The 27778-nt window shown below is 34.0% G+C and overlaps 1 protein-coding gene across 6 annotated transcripts in view; it reads left to right on the top strand.

Annotated features, from left to right (window-relative positions):
* Positions 1 to 27778, top strand: part of FOCAD (focadhesin) — a 325099-nt gene that overhangs the window by 153357 nt on the left and 143964 nt on the right. The window lies entirely within an intron of this gene.

Here is a 27778-nt window from a genome sequence, read left to right as displayed (position 1 = left end):
ATCATGTCCATTGCAGGGACATGGATGGAACTGGATGCCCTTATCCTCAGTAAACTAACACGGGAACAGAAAACCAAACACCGCATGTTCTCACTTATAAGTGGGAGCTGAACGATGAGAACATATGGAGACACAGAGGGGAACAACACACACTGGGGTCTGTTGTGGGGGAGGGGGAGGGAGAGCATCTGAGAAGAATAGCTAATGTGTGTTGGGCTTAATACCTAGGTGATGGGTTGATCTGTGGAGCAAGCATCGCACACGTTTACTTACGTAACAAACCTGTACATCCTACACATGTACCTTGGAACTTAAAAGTTGAAAAAAAGAAAAGAAAACAACTCGAATAACCATTATCTGGTCAATGGGTAAACAAATCGTTGTGTATTTGTATAATAGAATACTACTAGCAGTAAAAAGAAATGGACCACTGCTACTTGCAACAACACAGATATATCTTGAAAACATGTTCAGTGAAAGAAGCCATATACCACGCGATTCCTTCCTTATGAACTTCAGGAACAGGTAAAACTAATCTATGTGGGTAGAAATCAGAGTAGTGGTAGTCTTGGGGTGGGAGTAGGGAGATAGACCAGAAAGGGACAGGAGGAAATTTTCTGGACTGTGGTTTATATTTGCACCATCCAGTATAATAGCTGTTAGCCACATATGGCTAGTGATCACTTGAACTATGGCTAATCCCAATTGTGATGTGCTATACATACAAACTATATAACATTAGTATGAAAAAAGTAAAATATCTTATTGATAATGTTTTAAAAATTGATTTCATATTGAAGTGAGAATTTTTGGATGTATTGTGTCAAATAAAATATATTTAAAATAATTTTACCTTTTTTACTTTTCAGATGTAGTTACTAGAAAATTTAAAAGGATACATGTGGCTCACATTGTATTTCCTTGGTCTCTATTTTAATTGAGGTGGTAATTATACCTTTATACCTGTATTTACATACTTGTCAGAATTTATCAAACTGTACAATTAAGATCTGTTCTTTTTACAGTATGTTATTCTACTTCAGTAAAACAAAAGTATAAAAGCTACCTTTTTTTCATGCCATGTACAATGTTTGGTGTTTGGTGTGCATTACGTCCTGTATTAAACTTCATAATAATCTTGTAATGTAGGTGATATTTACTAATGGGTTTAGAAAGTCTAAGTAACATACCCAAATTAACGTGGAAATGTGTTGTAACATGGAGATTTGGAGATATTTTTTCATTTGACTATAATTCTTATGGTTTTGCAGTTGTGTCATGTTGCCTTATTAATTGTGATAAAAGTGTGAGTGTAGTTTAGGAACAATTTAAATTTTACTATCAGCCGTTGACTGATTTCTCAACCTGTGCTCCATGTGGTGGTGAATGAGTCATAATATTTCTGAAAGGTAATTCTCTAACTGGGTAAGAATCAAGTAACATTGCTACTGATGTTTCAAGGAGAAAAATAATGTTCAGTCTAAACAAATTGTCCAGGGTTGGAGAAGAAACACAGGATGTGCCGAAATTAAAATCAATACATTGTTCTGAAAGAGAGAGATTAACTTTTAACATTTTGTCTCCCAAAGTCTTGAGATGGGAATGTGAGGCAGTGCCACTCCTGTGTTTTCCTAATCAGCTGTGAGTCTGTTGTAGCAAAAATTAATAGGCGTTGCAAGATCATGAAGAAAAGTTCTTTCATCTTGCCCAGCTCCAAGAGGGTGCTATATTTTCAAAGCCAAGCATTGTATGATTGAGCAATAGATAAGGAGGAGGGGCGGCCTTTCCTGGGGATTCTTGACCGCTAGAAGAGTTCATTTCAGGCCATTTGTCACAGCAGTGATTTCCCCGGAAATACCCTGTGCCAAGGTTATGTTTTGGCTATTCTATCCCCTTTTATTTATTTACTTTCTGAAATCATGGTGGAAGATAGTTGTCCCTGCCCTCTCTCATCATCCTAACCCTTTGTCTAGGGGCTCCTTTGGAGCACTATGGGGTGGGAATGATTTTCAATGGGACTCAGCAGGTTTGGAAGGTTTTAGGGAGTTAGTGTGGTATAAAAATGGCCAATAGAAATCCTGCATTTTGTTTAAGCATTTTTTAGCGTGGTAAATATAATTTAATATGGAAATGTGATCCATTGTCTGATGGCAGGTTTTTTCAGCTGTGTACAGTAAGGCTTCTGTCGCCTACTGTGGATTCAGTATTTATTACACTCTGGAACCTCTTTTGTTGTTCTTATGTTTTGTTTGTGGGACTTTTAAAGGTGGATTGCCTGTCTAACCTTGCAGAAGAGTTTATTAAATTTAATTTGCTATGCATTAGAGAATGAATTTGTTGGTCTTTTTGAACAGCGCTCTATGTTATTTGTAGTTGGGGCATGTTTTTTTGATGCCTTCAGTTCTTCCTGGGCATGAAAACTCTTTTTGTACATTTGTTGAATCTATTTCCATGCTGAGCTTTTTATATACTACACAATGACTCTTTGCAGTCGAAAGTTGTAGTTTGGCCTTATTTTTAACTTTAAAAGGACAGCAGGAACTTACCTTTTATTAACATTCACTTTGTCACCCTGCAAGTAGATTTTTAAGTATGGTTTTTCATTATCAAAATGAAATTTTAACTGACTGTGTTTTTTTTTAAATAGAATACCATTCAGTACACATAAGTCATATATGAAATGGGTAGAGAATTAAAAAATGAAAGGTTCGTTGCTTAAAAAGAAAACAATTATGTTGACTGCTCTTTAATTGATTGTTTTATTAAGAAAAATTTGGAGATCATGGAAAGTTGAATGCTATATCCCAACTTATAATGGGAAAATTTTAAATGGAGGCCTTAATATTTTACCACTTAAAATTTTTGCTTCTATCCTCCAGTCCCCTTTTCTCTGCTCTCTGCCCTTTAGTATTCCCAGATTTGTTATCATCATTTAAGACATTTTACTCTGAAAATTTACAATCTCAACTTTCGAAGTTACTACATTTAGGATCTCCATTGCCCCCGTGCTTTATTTTTATCCATTTTGGGGGTTTATTTTGTGTCTCAAGGCTTTTTGTATGAAAAGTTCTCTCACTTGAATCAAAATCATGGTCTCTGAGGATTATTAGCTGACATGAGTAGTCTGTGACCAAACCTGAAGGCTGTTCAGGGTGTCCAGCCGTGAGTTTCCGGCTCTCAGTCACAAACCGAGGGCATTCTTTAAAAGATCAAACAAGCTGGACACTGGGAGGGTTTTAATGATGCCAGTTAACATCAGAGGAGCTGGGCTCAGTGGTTGCAAATTGTGCTCATCTGAATAAATGCCACTGAGCTGGAAATAATGACATGACTAAAATGATGGTAATTGTGTGCTGTTCTACCATTCCAGTGAATAAAATATACTGGTTTAAGCTTATATAATGGGTAGGTTTTTTTTTGGGAGGGGGGTTGGTAAATGGGGACAGGGAGTGTAGAGACAGAGTCACTGAAGTAGGGCAGTAGACAAAATGACGTTAATGTTTTGAAAAGGTTTTGGAATTTGAAATCTGATTGGAAGCATTATGTTTGTACAAGAATTATTATATCTGTTTTTAAAAGTATTTTATTCAGCATGTACTCTCAAATGATCTAGAATTAAACTTTTATAAACAATGGTGTTATTTGTTGGGCTTAAACTCATTTCTGTGCTATGTAAACATGTCCATAAGAACAAGACCATCCCACCTTCTCCATGCGTAGGATAAAATAACTAAGAGACTCATTTCTAAAAACTCTAGTGATACCAAATTAGACTTAACCTTGATTATATGAATAAAATAACATATACTGAAATTGTTAGTGAAAGAAGTTAACTTGCTTAAAGGAAATTTGAAATTAAGACAGCGAGACTGGTAAGTCTTTTCATAGTTATATAATTTATCAGAAAGCCTCACTAGCATGCATATAAGCCCAGAAATTGTATTTAAACAATGCAATGTATACCTTTTCTTTTAAAGGTGTTTATTTTTAAGTTTAGAAACATTATAGTTGAAGGAATAGGGTTTCTTAGAGTTTGTGGTCTGTACTATTAGTTGGAGGTCATTCTAAAGCCTTTTTCATGTTTTGAGTATACATTAGTTATCTTTTGTGATTTAGATGACATTATACCACATAGGTCTTTTTTTTTTTTAATTTTGAACTTTATTTAAAGCTGGGCTTATTTCTTTTCACAATAGCCTGGTGGAATGTATTATGCCTTAGGTTCTAAATTCAGCAGTAATGAGTAAGATGTTCTCTGGGGGAGAACATTCTTTTTGCTTCAGAGCCATGGCGCACTGCCTCTACTTATGTAAATTGTCATTTGAGCAATTTACTTGCTTAAACAATTTACGAGGTCATATGACTTTGATCTGAAATGGTAGAATAACAGGTCAAACAAAGTGATGTCATTGACCTTATTTCATTTATGCTACACTTGTAACCTCAATAGGAGTGCATTTCCTTCTATTCCACTTGTTTGGCTCAGGTACTCTATCCATGTTATGGACTTCATAGAAAAGTGATCGGCAGTGACTTCTACTATGTAGAGTAGGATCTCCAAAGTTTATAGATAGCTTAGGCTACTGAATCCAAATCTCTAGAGATAAAGCTTAGACTGTTTATTATTTGAGTTCCCCATGACTTTGATGTTTAGTGAAGTTTGGGACCATTCTTAAGAACACCAATATCTAAAGTGATTTATGTATAAGCCTGCCCATGGGGTATGGAAAGAAAATATTAGAGTATTTCTTATTTATCTTTTATCTTTAAAAGATAAATTAAGCTTTACTAATATTTAACGTATGGATTGGTGGTTTCCTTACTTGCACTTACATCAGAGGATCATGTGTTATGTACAGTAGCCAGGTATTCTGAAGGAAGAATGGAGAGTTCCACAATAAAGATTGGTTGTAGCACCATCTCTCTGTTAGAATACAGCATTCCCTAGGAGTTTATGCATACCAGTTATATGAATTTATGTTGTGTGCCTATATAGGGGTGTGTGTGTGTGTGTTTGTGAGTATGTGTGTTTCCATCATTTTGTTAGCCATGCTTATTCCAGGTGTGGATTGTTATAAGGTTTATGTGAGGCACTGTTAACCTTGGCTTTATGGAATTTCTTTCTTTCTTTCTTTTTTTTTTTTGAGACTAGGTTTACTGCTGTTGCCCAAGCTGGAGTGCAGTGGCACAATCTTGGCTCACTGCAACCTCTGCCTCCCAGGCTCAAGCTATCCTTCTGCTTCACCCTTCCAAGTAGCTGGGACTACAGGTGTGCACACCCATGCCTGACTAATTGTTTTTGTATTTTTTGTAGAGACTGGGTTTGCCATGTTGCCCAGGCTGGTTTCAAACTCCTGAGCTCAGGTGTCCTGCCCGCTTAGGCCTCTCAAAGTGCTGAGATTACAGGTGTGAGCCACTGCAACCAGCCTGAATTTCTTTATTCTTTATGGTTATGCTTAAGCACAACTCCACACAAAAATTACTTTCCCTTTTTTTTTTTAACTATGCAATCACTTAATTTTTTTTATTTTTAATGTTTATGGGTACATAAGTGTATATAGTTAAGGGGTACACGAGATATTTTGACACAGGCATACGATGTCTAATAATCACATCAAGGTTAATGGAGGTATCCATCACTTCAAGCATTTATCATTTCTTTGTGTTATGAACATTCCATACCTGGCCCTGATTTGACTTTTTTATATGCTAAGAGATAAGGGTCAAGTTTCATTTTTCTGCATATGATTATCCAGCTTTCTCAGCACTATTTATTGAGGTGACTGTCCTTTCCACAGTGTATGTTCTTGGCATCTTTGTCAAAAATTAGTTCACTCTAGATGTATGGATTTATGTCTGGCTACTCTATTCTGTTCCGTTGGTCTATGTGTCTGTTTTTATGCCAGTAGCATGCTGTTTTGGTTATATAGCTTTGTAATGTTATTTGAAGTCAGTAATGTGATTCCTCCAGTTTTGTTGTTTTTGCTCGGGATGGTTTTGGCTATTCTGGGTCTTTCATGGTTCCATATAAATTTTAGGATTATATTTCCTGTTTATGTGAAGAATGTCTTTGTTATTTTGATAGGGATTGCAATAAATTTATAGATTGCTTTAAATAATGTGGACATTTTAACAATATTGATTCTTCCAATTTATGAACATGGAATATCTTTCCATTTATTTTTGTGTGTGTCCTCTTCAGTTTCTCTCATCAATGTTTTATAGCATTCATTGTAGATCTCTTTTACTTCTTTGGTTAAGTTTATATTTAGGTATTTTATTTTATGTAGAGGTATATCATTTTATTTTATTTTATTTTATGTAGAGATCTTTTACTTCTTTGGTTAAGTTTATACTTAGGTATTTTATTTTTTTATTGTAAGTATTTTAAGTGGAATTACTTTGTTTTTTTCATATTATTTACTGTTTGCCTGTAGAAATGCCACTGATTTTTTAATGTTTTTTTTTTAATTCTTTAACTTCCCTGAATTTGAAGTCTTTAGGTTTTTTTCCAATATAAGATTATATCAACTGCAAAATAAGGTAATTTGACTTCTTCAATTTGGATGCCCTTTCTTTCTCTTGTCTAATTGCTCTAGCTAGGACTTCAGTTCTATGTGGAATAACACTAGTGAAAATGGGCATCCTTAGTCTTGTTCTAGATTGTAGAGGGAAGAATTTCAGCTTTCCCTCATTTAATATAATACTAGCTGTGGGTCTGTCTTACGTGGCTTTTATTATGTTGATGTATGTTCCTTCTATACCCAGTTTTTTTAGAGTTTTTATCATGAAGGGATGTTAATGTTGAATTGTACTGAATACTTTTCCAGCATCAACTGAAATGATTATATGATTTTGGTGCTTTATTCTATTGATAGGATATGTCATATTGAATTGCATATGTTGAACCATCTGTGCATTCCTGGAATAAATACCACTTAGGATGAATGATCTTTTTAATATGTTGTTGAATTTGGTTTGCTATTATTTTACTGAGGATTTTTGCATCAGTGTTCATCGGGGATATTGGCCTGTAATTTTCTTTTTTTAAGAAAATTGTTTATCTTTTCTGATTTTGGTATCAGTGTGATACTGGCCTTGTAGAATGAGTTTGAAAGTACTTCTGTGTCCCCTATTTTTTGTAATAGTTTAAGTAGGATTGATTTTAGTTCTTCTATAAATGTTTAGTTCTTCTATAAATGTCTTTTTATTGCAGAGTTTAGGCCATTTACATCAGTGAAGCCATCAGTTTCTGGGCTTTTTTTTTTTGATGGAAGACTTTATTTTGGCATTGCTCTCCTTACTTTTTATGGGTCCATTCAGGTTTTGGATTTCTTCCTGGTTCGGTCTTGTTGGTATGTGTCTAAGAATTTATTAGTTTCATCTAAGTTTTTCAATTTATTGTCATATAGTTGCTCATTGGTAGCCTCTACTGATACTTTGAATTTCTGCAGTATTAGTTGTAATATCTCCTTATTCATCCCTGATTTTATTTGGGCCTTCTTTTTCTTTTTTTAATTTGTCTGGCTAAAGATTTGTCAGTTTTGTTTATCTTTTCAATAAAACAACTTTTCATTTTCAGCTTTTGTATTGTTTTCTTGACTTCAATTTTATTTATTTCCCCTTTCATCTTTGTTATTTATTTTCTTCTAATTTTGGGTTTGATTTGCTCTTGCTTTTCTAGTTCTTAAATGTGTGTCATTAAGCTGTTTATTTGATGTTTTTCTACTTTATTGATGTAGGTGCTTACTACTATTGACTTCTATCTTAGTAGTGCTTTTGCTGTATCCCATAGGTTTTGGTATCTTGTTTTCCCATTTTTATTTGTTTCAAGAAATTTAAAAATTTCCTTCTTAGTTTCTTTATTGACCCCACTGGTCATTTAGGAGCATATTGTTTAATTTCTATGTGTTTGTATAGTTTCCAAAGTTATTCTTGTTATTGATTTCTAGTTTTATTCCATTGTGGTCAGAAAAGATACTTTACATGATTTTTTTTTTTCAATTTTACAATACTATTTGTGGCCTAACCTTTGGTCTATCCATGAAAATGATCTCTGTGCTTAGGAGAAGAATGTGTATTTCTGCAGCTGTTGGATGAAATGCACTGTAAGTGTCTATTAGGTCTATTTGTTCTGTACTGCTTATTACTTTTTTTGTTGACTTTCTGTCTGGATAATTGGTCTAATGCTGAAGGTGGGGTGTTGATGTCTGCAGCTATTATTGTCTTGGGGTCTGTTTCTCACTTTAGCTTTAATAATATCTGCCTTTATATCTGGGTATGCCAGTGTTGGGTACATATATATGTATAGTTTTTTTATCCTCATGCTGCATTAACCCCTTTATCATTATATCCTGACCTTATCCTTTTTACAGACTTTGTCTTGAAATGTTTTGTCATTGCTCCTGCTCTTTTTTGGTTTCCATTGGCATGTACTATCTTTTCCATCCCCTTTATTTCAGTCTATGTCTGACTCTATAGGTTAAGTATGTTTCTTGTAGACAGCAAACAGCTGAATGTTGTTTCTTCAGTCTATTCAGCCACTGTCTTTTGATTGCAGAGTTTAGGCCACTTATATTCAATGTGATTATTAATAAGTAAGGGCTTATTACTGCCATTTTATTCATTGTTTTCTGGTTGTTTTGTGGTCTTCTCTACCATACATCCTTCCTGTCTTCTTTGTGAAAGTGATTTTCTCTGGTAATATATTTTAAATTTTTACTTTTTATTTTTTATATATCTCCTGTGGGTTATTGATTTGAGGTTATCATGAAGCTCGCAAATAACATCTTACAACCCATTATTTTAAACTGATGAGAACCTAACTCTGTAAAAATAAACAAATCTAATAAAAACTCTACACTTTAACTTCATCCTTTATGCTTTTTATCTTTTTGTTGTTTCTATTTATATCTTATATACTGTCCATGTGTTAAAAAGATGTTGGTATTATTTTTGATAGCTTTATTTTTTAGTTTTTCTACTCAAGATATGAGTAGTGTACATACCAGAATTACAATATTATAATGTTCTGTATTTGTTTCTGTACTTACTATTAACAGTGAATTTTGTGTCTTCAGATGATTTCCAAATGCTAACATCCTTTTCTTTCAGATTGAATAACTCCTTTAGCATTTCTTGTGGGACAGGTTTGATGTTGATGAAATCCCTCTGATTTTGTTTGTCTGGGAAAGTATTTTCTCTTTCGTATTTGAAGGATATTTTTACTGAATATACTGTTCAAGGATAGAAATTTTTTTGCTTCAGCACTTTAAATATGTCATGCCACTCTCTCCTAGCCTGTAATGTTTCCACAGAGAGTCTGCTGCTAGACTTATTGGAACGATTTTATATGTTATTTGTTTCTTTTCTCTTGTTGCTTTTAGGATCCTTTAAAAATCCTTAACCTTTAGGAGTTTGATTCTTAAATGTCTTGAGGTAGTCTTATTTTGATTAAAGCTGCTTGGTGTTCCATAACCTTTGTGTACTTGAATATTGATATCTTTCTCTAGGTTTGGGAAGTTCTCTGTTATTATCTCTTTAAAAATCTTTGTATTTTGATCTTTCTTTCTACCTCCTCTAGACCAATAACTCTTAGATTTTCCTTCTCTATAGTTCATGTATACAGCATGTAATGAAATACGCATATATTCTAGTGTGCTAGTAGTAGTGGCTGCCACTTAATAAATAAGGGATTGAAGAATAATGGCTTAGAGTTGGAGAGACAGTATTTAGCCATGGAAAATTTAAGAACCACTTAGGACTGGTTAGGGTTTAGAGTCAGCAGTTACAGAGCAATATTAAAAGAGGGTTTGATTCTAAGTTATGATTCTAAGTTAGAAATGAAAGACAACCTTGGGCCAGGCAAGTGAACTTGCTTTCTAAGCCAACTCCAGTTCCTTGAAAAGTTAAACATAGAGTTACTATATGACCCAAAAAGCCCATTTCTAGGAATGTACCCAAGAAAAGTGCAACTATGTAAACTATACACTAAAACCTATGTATGAATATTCATAGCATTATTCATAATGGCCGTAAAGTAGAAACCACCCAGATGGCCATTTAGCCAACTGACCATTTTTATTTTTATTTAATCATTCATGTTTATTTCTCCACCTAAAATTTGTGTTCCTACTGTGCATAAGGCACTTTTAGATGTTAGAGCTATAATGAGATAAAGGGCAGACATGGTTCTAACCCTCAGGAAATTTCCTTTTTTTTTTTTTTTTTTTTTTTTGTTGAGACAGAGTCTCACTGTGTCACTCAGGCTGGAATGCAGTGGTGTGATCTCGGCTCACTGCAACCTCTGCTTCCCAAGTTTAAGCGATTCTCCTGCCTCAGCCTCCCGAGTAGCTGGGACTACAGGCATGTGCCACCACACATGGCTAATTTTTGTATATTTAGTAGACACAGGGTTTCACTATGTTGGCCAGGCTGGTCTCAAACTCCTGACCTCAGGTGATCTGCCTGCCTCGGCCTCCCAAAGTGCTGAGATTACAGGTGTGAGCCACTGTACCCAGCCTCATCTAACCATTGATGGTACACTTACCTATTTGCAGTTGTGATGAAATCTACAAAGCAGAGATCGAAGTCACTTTGGGTATTTAGAGGATTTAAACTAATCTGAGAATATCAGTAAAATTAGTATTATTAGTGAGATATTTTCTAATTGTTAAGTTAATAATGAAGTTAATGTGATGGGTTTATTGAGTGATTTTTGTTTCTCTTTCGTGAAATTTTCCTATCCCTTAGGTTTGTGTCCTTCTCTTTTTATTTCATGCTTCCTTCTATATTTGACAACTTGACTTACTGTAAATGTTTATTTTCATGTTTGTATTTCTGTGAGCCGCTTTGGGGGCATAATCCCTTTCCGATTTCTTTCGTAATCTCTAGTCCTAGTCCTTAATAGAGGTCAGAGTTTATTATGAGACTTCAGTGTCTGCTTCTTTATGAGACATTTTGAGTTGTCCAGGAAATGTCTAATTTCACAATCCCTCCCTCACTGACTCAATCAGTTTCTACTTATTAGAATATGCATATTGGTTTTTAAAGTGTTTTTAATGCATGAGACACATTTGATGCTCAAAAATCAGAAAATATGGATTAGCAGAATTAGAAGCAAAAAATTACCCATATGTCACTATCCAGATATAACTCTGATAATAATTTGCCATATATAATTTCATGCATTTTTCTGAACATGTCTGTATGTCTATGGGTATTTTTAGAAATGAGATTGTACTGAACATATTTAGTAGAACCTGATTCTTCTCCTCTTGATATATTTTATGCATCTTTTCCTCGAGATATATATATATATATATATATATATATGACACGTGGTATATCATTGTACATGCCATGTATTGTCCATTTACTAGTCCTTTATTGATGGATATTTTATTAGATTGTTTCCAATTTTTTACTGTCATCTACAGTGCTACAGTGATCAGCTTTAGAGCTAAACTGTAGCACATATCTCTGATTATTTCTTTATAATAAATTTTTAGAAATGGGGCTGCCGGTCCAAGGATGTATAATTACCATTTATAAAGACTTCTCCCATATGGACTCCTACCTGTATTATACGGGAGTGCTGCTTTCCCTATAAGCTTTTCTGCATAGGATATAAGTTTTTTTATATGTGTCTTCATATTTGTTTTGGAAAACATTGTTGACCATTGTAACTAAATTTCTGATTCTTTCATTTATGTAGTAAATGTGAACTGTGTGCAAATGCTAACATAATAAGCATTATTGATGATTTGGTTACAGTTATCTGAGGATAAACTATATGATGCATTGAAATAAATGTGAAAATAGAAGGAAATCTCAAATGTTTATTATGAGGTTTTTTACTAGAAATTTACATTTACTTTCTATTAGTATGGACTTGCGGAATTGCAAGGAGGAGTGCTCAGACATCTTCTAGACTCAAGTTAGACATTTAGGCACATTTCTCAGGGATTCCAGGCTAGAGTATGTCTGTTTCAGTCATTATGTTGGAGAGCACTTCCTCAGCCTCGTGTGCCCTGTCCATTCATCTGTGGCTACACTTAGGTTTCTGAGGGCTGAAACTAAGAAATCACTGTGGAGAAATGTGTACTCTTTATTTCTGTGTGAAGTTTTTGCCCAGTTTTGCCTTTTTCACCTCCTGGAGATTAGGCTGCACAGAATCAAAGGGAACTTCTGAATGTCCTTTTCTCTTTCTTAAAGCTTAAAACCAGAGCCAACCTAGATGGAAACAGCCAACATCTGGTTGCTCCTCTTTCCCTCTCACTGGACTTTGTCATCTCCAGCCCCAAACTGTTTTAGCAGCCAAAAGCCCACTACGTAATTGTGAGGATTAAAGAGAGTGAAGGAGAAATGAGAGCTTTTAAAATCTCTTTAATTCTAATATTAGGCCTGGGAGCCTTCTTCAAACAATATTATGGCCTGGGAGCCTTCTTCAAACAATATTATGGGAGTTTCATGATTGTACACTTGGCTGTGTTGGATGAATCAGATGCCAAATGAGCACCCTATGTAGCAAGGCTTGTTAAACTCTGGAAATGGTGTTGATTAATGTAGAAAGTAGAGTGATTGCCATGTAAGTTTAATTCTAATGATACATATCCAGCCTAGTGCTGAAAATGGATGGTGGTCCAATGTCCAGTTCATCGTTGGAAAATTACCCTAAGCTAAAGAGTTAATGTAACAGAATGTAATCTTAATACTGATGCCAAGAGAAGACATTTTAGTGCTTACCCATTGCCAAATACTGTGCCAAGTCTTTTTATAAACATCTTCACAGTAACTTTGTAAGGTTGTTATTAGTATTACCTTTCATGTTACAGATGTGGAGACTGAGGGTCACATAGCTACTTAGTGGCATGGGCAAAGTTTGACCTAGATTTCTCTGATTCCAAAACATCTGTCAAGTAGAACCATGCTAAATGCAAGCATTTTTGGTAAATAGCTTTATCGAGATAAAATTTATATATAATACAGTTCAGCCATTTTAATCGTGCATTTCAGTTGTTTTTCCACAGAGTTGTACAATCATCACCACAAATAAGTTTGGGACATTTTCATCATCCCCAAAAGGAACTCTGCATTCCTTAGCTACTGCCTTCCCAATCCTTCATCTCTCTCTACCCCAGCCCTACACAACCAATAATCTACTTTTAGTTTCTATAAATTTGACTGTTTTGGACATTTTATGTAAATGGAATCATACAGTATGTGGTATTTTGTGACTGACTTATTTCACATAGCATAATGTTTTCAAGGTTCATGCACGTTGTAGTATGTTAAGTCTAAATTCTTATAATGCTGCTATTATTTTCTTTGAGAACCTACAGGAAGCTGTTTAGTCCATCTGCTCAGATTTTTTTTTTTTTTTTAAGATTCATGCAGTATTGTTTTCCTGGTGTGTGTTTATGGATTGTGTAGTTACCACCAGCCATATATTTAGTTGGTGTGACAAGAATAGTTGTTAATTCTTGGATTATGCTTTGGGGAAGGAGGGGCGATAATCATTCTTGGCAATAAGAGTACGTAAGACATCCTTGGAATTATATTAGGTTTTCCATGTAGAAGAGTTTTGGCTTTATATTGTAAAATAAGAACAGCTATAGTAAACTTCCAAGTTTCCCTGTAAAACAAAATTTAAGTGAGTGAATAGAAAAAACATAAATGTCAGTTCTTATGAAAGAATGATCACTTTGCCAAATGTCTTTAAAAGAGAAGACAATAATTTTAGATGTCTTGTGAAAATAAAGTTTTCATGTAAGGTATAGGGTGAAGAGCAAAATAAAATTAATTTTAATTATAGAAAAATGATTAAGGATCAAATTCATAAACTGAGTATATTTCATTTAAAGTGTGACTCAAGTATTCTATGTATATGACAGGAAAGTCAGAAATTATGGGGTGTAGGAGCTAAGGGAAAACTTTCTCTCTGCTCTCTGAAGGTTTGCCGAAAATCACTGACAAAAAGGGAGATTAATAGGTGCATACAAATTTATTTGATCATAGTTTTACGTGGTATGGAATCCTTCAGATGAAGATCCAGAGATACAGGAGAAACAGTCTGTTTGTATGCTTAGCTTCAAGAAAGTATGGGCGGCCATGTAGAAATATGACTGGACAAAATGGGCATGATTTGATGCTAATAGACTGAGTGGGGAAACGCAGCAAGGCCTGTCCAGTTAAATTCTTCTTGGTCTCTCTAAGCATGCATTCCCTCCTTCTGGGTCTGGGTCAGGACCCTCTCTGGAATAGGGGTCTCATGGCCTACAGTCAATAATGTAGGTCAGGTAGTTTCTTTATGGCCAGTTTTTACACAGAAAGGTGGTGGGGAGGGTTAGAGTAATATTTTTAGATTTTATTGCTGGCTTTGGGGAAAAGGGTTCTGGTTTCCATGGGATTCTAGTTTCTGTGGCTAGCCTCTTGGAAGATGGAAGGGTCAGAGACAAGAGGGTAAGCTAAGGTCAGAGAGAGCTGCTTCTGAGATCTTCATTTTGGGGTATCATTTTCTGAAACCTGTAAGGGGAAGAAAAGAAGGTTAAAAATCACTATAAACCACAGGGTTAACCGCGGTGTATGTATAATGAGAAAGGAATCATGCTGTACACCTTCTTTTGCAACTTGTTTTTTTCAGCCAGCAGTTTACCAGGGGCACTATGTCATGTTGATAATCCACTTTTGACATCTAATTGAATGAAGACATGGCTGTACTGTAGTTTATGAATTTCCTGTTGTGGGATACTTAAGTCGCTTCTATTATTATTATTATGTTTTTAATAAATCACACTGTGATAAATGTTTTTGTATCTTTATCTTTGCAAGTGTCTTTATTATTGGGTAGATTTGCATTTCTGGTGAAATGGACAATTAGGTTTGAAAAGAATTGAGAAAAAAGAGGCATTACTTCTCTGTACTCTCAGTTTATAATAGGCAAGCAGTTTAAACAGAAGGTGCTTTGTTTTTAATTTGGAAAAAAAATATAAAAAAGGATTTTATTAATGGCCAAGCCAATATACTTTTCCAGTACCTCCTTCACTTCTCTTGAGTGAAAAGAGCCATGGAAAGCTTTCCATATAGACATCTCCCTCCTTTCCTAGACTCCAGGACCTTCTACTTTCTTGGTTCTCCTACTTCGCTAACATTTCTTCTTGGTGCCCTTTGTTTCCTCTTGTTTTTAAATATATTTTCCACAGCATGTGGACTCTTTTGGAAATCAACCATCTATCCTCTCCTTTCCCCCAACAGTTACTGTCTGCTTCTTGAAACTTTTTCTGTTTTTTTTTTCTGTTTTTTAAACTATTGTTATATTATACATGTTTTTCTGGGGTATTCTAATATAGTCAAGTCAACCTTAATGTTGACTTCTAGGAATAACTTAACCAACATTAATAGCTCACTTACACTTGTGGAGTTTTTACATATAGTTTTAATTTTGAACTCTTTATTATTTGCTTAGGACAGCTTTGGTTTTGCTGTACTCTCAAGAGATTTGGGTCCAAAGAGTTAGCATCTTTAATTTGCAGTGAAAAAAATCATTAACGTCATGGTTTACAAACTCGTGTACATGGGGTATTTGAAGACTTTCTAAGGGATAGGCAGCCATGTTAGTTTTAGTAACTACATGTCCAGATCTTCAACTTCACTATGTACTCTTCCCTGACATTTATCTGCCTTAGATTAAACTGTTTCTCCTTTCCCAACTATCCTTTCATAATTGCCTCCTTTCTACTCTGCAAAAAGAAGGCATATCTCTACTTGTAAATCTTTCTTAGTTCATTGCTCTCAGGTATAAAAATTTCAGGGCATTGAACAAAGAGACAGTTCAAAATATTGATTTTTGGGGAAGCATTTTTTATCAAGGAACCATCTTGCTCTTCTACTGAGACCACACCATTTCTGATTTTTTAAACCTTTTATGTTTGGTGATTACTTTCCAATATTTGTAATATTTATGTTTTGATTAATTGTATATTAGCAATAATCATAACAATGATGCAACTCAAAATTTAAAAAAACTCTTAGTCTTATGGTCATAAGAAATAAAAATAATTTTAATTTATAAAGTTATTTTTGTTATAGAGGCATATGAGAGGTGACCAATAGCAGACTCTGAACCATTAAATATATTAGAATAAAATTATGAAGCATAACTGTAATAGAAATACAATTTCTTTTTCAAAAACATTGTATTATTTTATTTTTTTTTATTTTTATAGATTTAGGAGGTACAAGTGCAGGATTGTCACATGACAGAAATACACTGTCGAGGAAGAAAATCTATACAATTTTGGACTGTTAGAGGCATTTTTTATGTAGATTTTATGAAATGGATGATGGTAGATATAAAATTGCTATGGCATTTTATCTAATTGTATAAACTTAATAGAATGTTATAGCAATTTTATTTTAAAATGGAAGTATTTACCATATGTTAGAAAATAAATCTTTTGCAGTCTTTATACTTTTTAAATGCCAATTTACATGATTTTTCAAAACGTTTTAGGAGTTGCATGAGCAAAATGTATTTAAAGACTCCTACCTTCAGTTATGCTTTAAACTTGATTTTCTTTTATCATATATGATTTAATTGGCATAATTTAAATTGGTATAATTGGAAATTAAAAAGACACAACAGAGCATCTGGTACATAATTGCTCTTTAATATTATTTCCTCCAGGAACTCCTTTCTGATCTCTGCTCTCTTCCTTAACCAGGTAATTTCCCCCTCTATATCTAGTATGGAACTTCTGCAGTTTCTCTTAACACAAGGTTTTGTAATGCATGTTTATGTATCAGTCTCTACTACCTGATGCTAAGGTCCTCGAAGATAGAAAGTATGTTTTAGCAACTGACCTTCTCCTTCAAAGCGTCCAGCTTAGTACCTGGTACATAGCAGTTGCGCAGTTCACATTTCTTGAACTGAACAGTAAAGAAGATAAATAATTAGTCTTATGAAAATATTAGATAACCTTAAGTTGGTTTAAGTGTCAGGGTTTGTCTTGTCTATCTCTAGTGAAAACTTATTCCTTTGCATATTTTGTAGGAATAATTTCAAAAGTTACCACCTTCAAATAAAGTTGAAAACCATGAAAGAGTTTTGGTTTTTTTTTTCGTGGGGTGGGGGGGTGTTATTATTTAGTTCCATTGGTATATTAAAATTTTTTTCCATCTAGCGTCTTTATCTGTAAAGAAAGGGATTAGAAAATATGATGTCCCTGTTTCTAAAACCAGATATCTGCATAAATGTTCTGACTTTTATCTTCATGCCTCTTTTAAGTGGAAGAGCAGTGCGGAAGGTTAAACTTTGGAATTCATTGTGAATTTGACTGCTTTATGGCAGCAACACATCAGAATTCCTTGTATTGGAACAATTCAAGTCAAATCCAGGGCTTATTGCTGTCACATTTCTAATTTCCTACCCGTTTTGAAATTTTAAAGTAAATTCACTAATAAAGTCTAATATCTGGTAACTGAAAGTATGGTTTTATAATTAGCAGCTTCTGTGTCACCTGGCAGCTTGAAACGAGAATCTCAGGCTCTACTCTAGACCTACTGAGTTAGAATCTGTAGTGTGATGAGATCCTTTCACCACAGGGTATTCAAGTGTACATTAAAGTTAAAGAAGCATTGGTCTAATCTAATTGCTAAGCTGTATCCAGTTAATAATCACATAGTCTAGTTCAGGAGTTGGCAAACCATGGCTGACTCTTCCAATCCAGCCCACTACCTTTTTTTGTAAGTAAAGTTTTACTGGAGCACAACCATGCTCATTTGTTTATGTATTGTCCATGGCTGCTTTCTTGCTACAGTGGTAGAACTGAGTAGTTGTAATAGTGATCATGTGGCCCTTGAAACCTAAAATATTGATTCTCTGGCCCTTGACAGAAAATGTGCCCTGCCCTGTCCTAGCTGGTGATAGGTCAGTTACCACCATGTATTTATAAATTTGTTTTGAGATGAGTGCTTTTTTATGCCAAGCACTGTGCTAGATGCTGCTTTTGTTTGGGTGGGAAAATCTTGTTTATCCTTGTTTAAACCTTGCTTTGGGGGAACCATTTTTGTTGTGAATCACTAGCTTTCTAGCACTGAAGAGCAAAGTAATTCCTAAGAAGTTTTACTAAAAAGTTTCCTTTTTCTCTCTTGAACTTGTAGATTATAGGTTTTGTCTTTAGTCTTGATTTTCCTAAGAAAGAACTTGTTTGTTTCTATGAAAAGGGACCACAGGCATGTTTGTTCCTTGTTATTAGGGAGTTGTAGTTAGTTGTGTGAGCCACTCAGGCTTAAAAGACTGATTTTCCCTATTGTTTATCCATGAAGAATTCATCAGTTCTGTTATCCCCAGATCTGTGCATACATAGGGTGGGGGTGGGAGGATAGAAGAATCATTTTCATTGAACATGTAATCAGGTTATGTTTCAGGAACTCTCAACATTGGTTACTTAGAAATGCATTCGTGGAATTCTATCTTTGTAAAGTGGACTAAACTCAAGAGGTATTCCTAAAAGCTTTATCTTTGAAGTTTAAAGTTTTTCTCTAAAGTGTTCTTGGTGTTTCTGAATTGACTGCCTAATTCATTAATTTTTTGATACACAGCATATTGATTCTTAAATATGAAATGACAGTAAACTGTATTTCTCAGTCTCTTTCTACAGTACACTTACAGCCTCTTTAGCCCTTTTTAACATTTAGATGGATGATATTTTTATTCTTTTTGCTAGTAAATACTCAATTTGCTTTACTTTTAATTTTGTATCTGTTGAACAACTTCCCAGTAGTTTGATTTATTGAGTTTTAAGCTATGTTGATTTAATTTCTGTTATTTTCCTTTATTATCTTGGAGTCTAACCTCTATTAGAAAAGAGGAAGGAGTGGCCATTAGAAAAAAATTTCCTCTGATTATTGTGGGGGAATAAAGCACTAATCATTTTCTTGTCAAGGAATTTTTTGACATATTCTTCCTATGAATTTGCTAGTTCATCCTGGAAGAATATCCACCAAAAAATAGATAACTCATACAGACAGAATCTAGCAAAACTGAAAAGTGAATGTCCCTATAGGGAGTTCTTTGTGTCATTCTTTCTGTTCCTGCAGAGAAATCAGTGGAGTTTGCATTGGAAGTTACTGTTCCTTGTGGAAGTATCCTAGGCACCTGTAATTTCTCACTAGGGGGAATAAAAAAGAAACCTAACATCTCTGGCTGTTGAGTAGTGAGTCTGTTGGGTGGCTTCATAGTCTAGATCAATCTGTTTAATAAATGTCTCTGTTTTTACTTGTGTCACGCAATTCTAAACCTGTTCTATTCAGATATTAGAATTCTAAGTATGTACTACAAAGTGCCAAATAGTTTTTCAGAAATACAGAATAATTTAAAAAGTCTCTGTTACACCTCTTTTGGAAATGTCATGGTGATGTTACGGGTTGTTAATATGAGAGTAGCTTTACTACAACAAGTCCAAATATTTTTGATTCTCTAAGGCATAGTTTGGGATTTAGATATGTTCATCTATATTCTTTGCCATGAACAGGACAAAAGTTGTTCAACTATATTAGAAAATCATCAGAATTACTGTCATTTAGATTATAAGTGAGTTTTAAAAAGGTACCTCAATATCTATATCTGTTTGTTTCTTTTTTCCCTACAATGCTGCCTTGATAATAAACTAGTCTCAGACATTAAAAGGCTGTGAAATTGCTTAAATAAACCTGTGCTAGTCATTTTTTTAAATACTTAACAACCCCTAACCCTATATTATTAGGATAAGAAAGAATGTTATTTTTCTCATTGTTTCTGCTCCATTGATTGTGTCTCTTCAAAATCTCTCTTATCCCGTTATTGTGTTTTGGTAACAGAAGCATCCTGTTTTATGAATTGTGTGTGCTGAATTAGCTTAAGAGGGCTTCACTGCGTGATGATGACTTGAGTCCTTTAATTGTGAAGGCAGTTTCTTTTGCCTTCATTATGAAAAGGGCAAATAAGGCAGTTTTCATAGCCTAAAGGTTTTTTATAAAGCTTTCCTCTGTTGGAGTAAAGAATCAGGACAAAAGGAGTAGGCTGTTCTCAGGAATTTCTAGAAATAGCTTTTGAAAGTAAAATTAGGAGATAGCTCTCTGTTCCTCTGCAAAAGAACAAAGTCATTTTTACAGCACAGGAATTAGAAGGAAAGGCTCTGATTCTTCTGAGGTTCACTATTTTTTTTCTGTTGGTTATAACAACAATAACTATATTTTTCAGTGTATAAAGTAGGTGTACAGTTGTCTCCATATGGGCTTTACTGGTAACCTTGTGCTGTACATAGAGCAGGTGTTACTAGTATTATTTCCATTTTGCAGCTGGGGAAACAGTTTGAGGGAAATTAATGACTTCACCATAGTCACACAGCTACCAAATCAGAGACCTGGATTTCTGATTTTAAAATGTGGTCTTCCCAGCCTACCCCACACTGCATAAGGTCTTCTTTAATCTGTACTGTTTAGTGTTGGTAAGATTCTTGTGGAAGAATAACATGGGAAATTGGTAAGATTCTTGCGGAAGAATGACATGGGAAAAGTATCATTCTTCCCCAGCAACAAAGTATGCATAACATAAACACTTAGGCTGTGATGAATTCTTCAGTATCTTATAGACAGACTAAGCAGAACATTCTGAGTCATTCGTACATAAATATTCGTATGCTATATGTGGATGATTTCTAGGTATTATCCCTCATGATTGATTGATTGATTACATGTTTTGCCCCTACTATTCAATGGTAGATTTAGCATTGTAGGCTGGCAGTTTCCTTAGCACTTTTTAAATTCCTAATCTAAAAACCACTGCATACCCATTGATTTGCATTTTTAATAATTCAACTAATTTTCACAGAATTAAATTAATATTTATTTTAAGTTAAACTTGAATGTGCTTTACAAAGAATGGCAATAGACAGCTTTTTTTAATTTAAAAGGAAAAAATGTTATATCTGGAAGAATGCAAGCATTAAACCATACAAACTGTAGTCTAACAAATTTAATTGGGTTATATGGTAAAAATTCTCACAGGAAAAGTTATTTCATCATTATAATTTTACATTTATTTATTAAAACTTTCCCATATATAAGAAATAGTGGTTTAAAATGGTGATACATGGGTAAATAAAATGTATATATTCCTTTTCCTTATTTTTCTAACATTAAATATGAATAATAGTTATTAAATAAATATGTCAAGGAACTAGCAGAAGAGATGAGACTGGAGGAATAGATGGAAGGCAGATCATGAAAAACCTTGAAAGCCATGTTAAGTGTTTTTTCCTTGTCTCTGAATAAGTAAATTGTTTTTTAATTTTTATTATTTTCAATTTTTAAAATAAAAAAAATTTAGTTATGAGTACATAATAGTTGTATATATTTATGGGATACATGTGATGTTTTGATATAGTCAAACTGTGTAATGATCAAATCAGGATAACTGGGGTATCCATCACCTCAAGCATTATCATTTATCTGTGTTTGAAACATTTCAATTATACTCTTAGTTATTTGAAAATATAAAATAAATTATTGTTAACTGTTGTCACTCTATTCTATCAAATGCTAGCCCTTATTCTCACTGTATTTTTGTACCCATTAATCATTTCTGCTGTATTCCCCAGCTCCTTGCCACCCTTTGCAGCCTCTGTTAACCATCATTTTACCCCTATATTCTTTTTTTTTTTTAAAAACACTTCCACATATGAGAACATGAAACATTTGTCTTTCTTTTCCTGGTTTATTTCACTTACCATAATGTCCTCCAGTTCCATCTATGTTGTTGCAAATGATAGGATTTCATTCTTTTTTATGGTTAAATAATATTCCATTGTGTGTCTATACCACATTTTCTTTATTCATTCATCTGTTGATGGACACTTAGGTTGCTTCCAAATCTTGGCTATTGTGAATAGTGCTGCAGTAAACTTGGGAATGCAGATATCTCTTTGATGTACTGATTTCCTTTCTTTTGGATATATTTATATATTCAGCAGTGGGACTGCTGGATCATATGGCAGTTCTATTTTTAATTTTTTTGAGAAAACTCCATAGTCTTCTCCATAGTGGCTGTACTAATTTACATTCCTACCAACAGTGTACGAGGGTTCCCCTTTCTCCACATTCTCACCAGCATTCATTATTGCCCGTCATTTGGATAAAAAGCATTTTAACTGTGGTGAGATAATATCTCATTGTAGTTTTAATTTGCATTTCTCTGATGACGTTGAGCATTTTTCATGTACCTGCTAACCATTCATGTCTTCTATTGATAAATATCTATTCAGATGTTTTGCCCATTTTTTGAGTGGATTGTTAGATTATTTCTTATTGAGTTGTTTGAGCTCCATTTTTATTCTAGTTATTAATTCCTTGTCAAATTTATAGTTTGCAAATATTTTCTCTTATTCTGTGGGTTGTCTCCTCGCTTTGTTGATTGTTTCCTTTGCTGTGCAGAGCTTTTTAGTTTGATGTGTGATCCTGTTTGTCCATTTTTGCTTTGATTGTCTGTACTTTGGAGGTATTACTCAAGAAATCTTTGTCCAGACTTATGTCCTAGAATGTTTCCCCAATGTTTTCTTATAGTAGTTTCATCCTTTCAGGTGTTAGATTTAAGTCTTTAATCCATTTTGATTTGATTTTTATGTATGGTGAGAGATAGGGGTCAAGTTTCATTCTTCTGCATGTGGTTATCCAGTTTTCCCAGACCCATTTACTGAAGACTGTCCTTTCCCGGTGTATGTTCTTGGCACCTTTGTCAAAAATGAGTTCACTGCAGATATGTGGATTTATTTCTGCATTCTCTATTCTGTTCTATTGGTCTATGTGTCTGTTTTTATGCCAATACCATGCTGTTTTGGTTACTATAGCTCTGTAGTATAACTTGAAATCAGATAATGTGATTCCTGCAATTTTGTTGTTTTTACTCAGGATGGTTTTCCTTATACTGGGTCTTTATGTTTCTGTATAAATTTTAGCATTATGTTTTCTGTTTCTGTGAAGAATGTAATTGTTATTTTGATAGGGATTGCATTGAATCTATAGATTGCTTTAAGTAATGTGGACATTTTAACAATATTGATTCTTCCAATTTATGGACATGGAATATCTTTCAATTTGTTTTTTCTGTGTGTCCTCTTCATTTTCCTTCATCAATGTTTCATAGTTTTCATTGTAGAGATCTCTCATTTCTTTGGTTAAGTTTATTCCTATGTATTTTATTTTATGTGTAGATATTGTAAATGGAATTCCTTTCTTGATTTCTTTTTCAGATTGTCCATTGTTGGCATATAGAAATGCTACTGATTTTTGAATGTTAATTTTATATTCTGTGACTTTCCTGAGTTTAATGATCCTAATTTTGTTTTGGTAGAGTCTCTAGGTTTTTCTAAATATGAGATCATATCATTTGGAAAGAAAAATAATTTTACTTATTTTTTTCCTATTGGGATGCCCTTTCTTTCTTTTGCTTGATTGCTGTAGCTAGGATTTTCTGTATTATGTTGAATAATGGTGAATGTGGGTATTCTTGTCTTGTTCCATATCTTAATGGAAAAACTTTCAGTTTTCCCCATTCAGTATTCTACTAGCTGTTGATCTGTCTTATATGGCTTTTATTATGTTGAGGTATGTTCTTTCTATACCCAGTTTTTTTTTTTTTGAGTTATTTTTTATCATGAAGTGATGTTGAATTTTATTGAATTCTTTTTCAGCATCAGTTGAAATGATCATATGGTCTTTGTCCTTCATTCTGATATAACATATTGCATTGATTGATTTGCATATGTTGAACCATCCTTGCATCCCTGGGATGAATCCTACTTGATCACGAGAAACAATCTTTTTAATGTATTGTTGAATTTGTTGTGGTGGCATTTTGTTGACGTTTCACATCTATGTTTGTCAGAGATATTGGCCTGTAGTTCTCTTTTTTTGTTGTATCTTTGTCTGGTTTTGGTATCAGGGTGATAATGACCTCATAGAATGAATTTGGAAGTATTCCCTCCTCTTCTATTTTTTGGAATAATTTGAGTAGGATCGATATTAGTTCTTCTTTAAATGTTTGGTAGAAATCAGCAATGAAGCCATCAGATTATTGGCTTTTATTGATGGGAAACTTTGTTATGGCTGCAATCTCACTACTTTTTATTGGCTGATTAAGGCTTTGGATTTCTTTTTTTCATTAAATCTTGGTAGGCCATATGTGTCTAAGAATTTATCTGTTTCTTCTGGGTTTTCCAATTTATTGTCGATAGTTGCTCATAATCTTCTCTAATGATCCTTTGAATTTTTGTGGTATTGTATTTTGTGAATGTTTTTTGTAATGTCCCCTTTTTCATCTCTGATTTTATTTATTTGAATATTCTCTCTTTTTTTCTTAGTCTGGCCAAAGGTTTGTTGATTTTACTCATCTTTTCAAGAAACCAACTTTTCATTTCATTAATCTGTTTGTTGCTTTTCAGTGTTCGTTTATTTCTGCTCTGATCTTTATTTCTTTTGTTCTACTAATTTTGGGTTTGATTTGGTCTTTTCTAGTTATTTAAGATGTATTGTTAGGTGGTTTGTTTGAAGTTTTTCTACTTTATTGATGTAAGCACTTTATTGGTATCAACTTTCCTCTTAGTACTGCTTTTGCTGTATCCCATATGTTTTGATATGTTTGTGTTCTTCATTTGTTTCAAGGAATGTTTCACTTTGCTTTTTAATTTCTTCATTGACTGACTGGTCTTTCAGGAGCATGTTGTTTAATTTCCATATGTTTGTATAGTTTCCAAAATTCTTCTTGTTATTGATTTCTAGTTTTATTCCATTGTGGTCAGGAAAGATACTTGATATGATTTCCATTTTTATAAATTTTTTTAGACTTGTTTTGTGGTCTATCATATAGTCTGTCCTTGAGAATATTTCATTTGCTCCTCAGCACTTTTAAGATCTTATTGTATGGTCTTTTTGTCTTAATTTTAAAAATGTTGGCTGGGCATGGTGGCTCATGCCTGTAATCCCAGCACTTCGGGAGGCCGACGTGGGTGGGTCACCTGAGGTCAGGAGTTTGAGATGAGTCTAACTAACATGGTGAAACCCCGTCTCTACTAAATCCAAATTAAAAAAACATTATCTGGGTGTGGTGGTGCATGCCTGTAATTCCAGCTACTTGGGAGGCTGAGGCAGGAGTATTGCTTGAACCTGGGAGGCGGAGGTTGCAGTGAGCCAAGATTGCACCACTGAATTCCAGTCAGGCAACAAGAGTGAAACTCCATCTCAAAAAAAAAAAAAAGAAAGAAAGAAAATATTATTCTCAATTGTTCCTTTGCAGGTAGTCTGTATTTTTTCCCTTTAACTTTGAAGATTGTTGTTTTGTCTTTGGTGTTTAATGGTCATATTATAATGTATTTAGGTATAAGCTTATTTGTATTACAAGTTAAGTTAGAGAATTAATGTCTTTTATTAATTTTGGAAATTCTTAGCCATTACTTTTTTGACTAGTGTTTTTTTTCTATTCTTTAAACAAATTTATTTTGAAATTACTTTAAACTTATGGAAAAGTTTAAAGCATATATATATAGAATGGAGTATTATATATATAATATATATATTATATATATATATAAAAAGAAGTGAGCACTAACACATACTACAACATCGGTGAACCTAGGAAAAGGTACGATAACTGATAGAAGCTAGACACCAAAGAGCACATGTTATATTATTCTATTTATAGGAAATGCCCAGAATAGGCAAATTTATAGAGACAGAAAGTAGATTTGTGGTTGCCTAGATTTGAGGAGCTTAGGGGGCAATCAAGAATGATGAATGATTATGAGTTTTTTTGGGAGGAGGTGATAAAAATGTTCCAAACTTGAATGTGATGGTTGTGTGGCTTTGTAAGTATACCAAAAACCAGTGAATTGTACACTTTACATGAGGAATTGTATGGTATTTGAATTATATATCAAAAGAGCTGTTGTTAAAAGAGAACATAGATCATTATTTCGTGTTTTTTCACCCTTCTTCCCCTAATATTAACATCTTGCTTATATAACTATAATACAGTTATTGAAACTAAGAAATTAATATTGGTGCAGTGCTGTTAACTGAATTATGGACATGTGTGTTTAAAAATGTCCTTTTTCTGTTCCAGGATCCCATATTGCATTTAGTTGTCACGTTTCTGTATTAGCCCATTTTCATACTGCTGATAAAAACATACCCAAGACTGCGCAATTTACAAAAGAAAGAGGTTTAATTGGACTTACAGTTCCATGTGGCTGGGGAAGCCTTACAGTCATGGCCTTTTCTTCTGCCCTAGGAGACTTTAATTGTTTGAGAATAGTGCAAAGCTCTCTTATTAGTTCCTCAGTCTCTTGGCCTTTGTCCCTGTTATGCACTGTTTTCTTTGTTTGTTTTGTTTTGTTTTTGTTGTTGTTTTTGAGACAGAGTCTCACTCTGTAGCCCAGGCTCGAGTGCAGAGGCGCTGTCCCAGCCCACTGCAACCTCCGCCTCCTGGTTTCAAGCGATTTTTGTGCGCCAGCCTCCCCAGTGGCTGGGGCATATGCCTCCACACCTGGCTAATTTTTATACTTTTAGTAGAGACAGGGTTTCACTGTGTTGGCCAGGCTGGTCTCGAACTCCTGACCTTAAGTGATCCACCCACCTCGGCCTCCCAAAGTGCTGGGATTACAGGCGTGAGCCACCACGCCAGGCCCAAATGAATCTTTTAAGAATAGCTTTTAAATTGTTTTGTATTTCTTAACTTGAAATCTCTAACGCCTGCCTTTTCTTTTAGATTTGGTTCCAACTGCTTTGATATTCTAAGTATGCTGTGATCTACCAGCCTTTCCCCACCAATACTCGTGCTTTTTGTACCTATAACATGTTGTTTTTTGTTTGACTTTTGCTTTCCATTTTCTTGTGGCATGGCTGTGTGATTTCTGTTCATTCTTTCTTCAAATCTCTTCTCAGGTCTTATCATCTCTTGATACCCTCCCTGATGACTCCTACCCATTGACTTATTCTCCTCCATAGATTCCTCTTGAAACTATTTTCTGTTGAAATAGTTTAAAGTCATATCATATACCTTTTTGTTTCCAATAATTTAGAGTGATGTATCTTTTTCTTCCTTTACAATAAGGTGTCAAGTTTTTGAAGGATTATATCATCTTTATATTTTATTGTTTCTGTGAGTATTATGTACCACTCTGGGTATGCAGTTGTGCTGAATTGATAGCTTTTAGAGAATTGGTTTGGGTTTTATTTCAAATGCTGATGATTTATAATATCAGAGTTACTAATTTGTGTAAATGTGCCTGCTGTCATGCCTGGTCTACAATACTGCCCTTAGGAAAGGTTAGTTGAACCCAAATCATGTAGGGGATCCCAAATCAAAGAGCATTTATTATTCTACTGTTTCACGGGAAGTATAAAGTAAGAGCAAATGCACTGAATCCAAGTTTTCTCGGAAATACTCTGTCTACTGTCTTTCCTTTGAGCCTCTTCTTAATCTGTCTCCTTAAGTATATATTACTCATTTATCTTTGACATTTTTTCATTTACTACCTTATGTAGTTTTTCTAAATAATTTATATTTGTAGGTAGAGATAAATTGTATGTGTTAATTACAGCTTAAAAGAAGAGATTGGAATATTTTAGAAAGATTAATTCTTATTAAAGCCTATCTAATTGATCTGTGTTTGCATTCTTCCTATCTGAGTCTTAACATTTTCATAAAACATCTATCAGTGAAAAAATCATCAGTGTTAGCTGG

Source organism: Pan paniscus, chromosome 11, assembly GCF_029289425.2.
Source record: "Pan paniscus chromosome 11, NHGRI_mPanPan1-v2.0_pri, whole genome shotgun sequence".
Classification (NCBI taxonomy): Eukaryota; Metazoa; Chordata; class Mammalia; order Primates; family Hominidae; genus Pan; species Pan paniscus.
The sequence above is the reverse complement of the archived record's forward strand: the minus strand, read 5'-3'. Positions and strand labels throughout refer to the sequence as shown.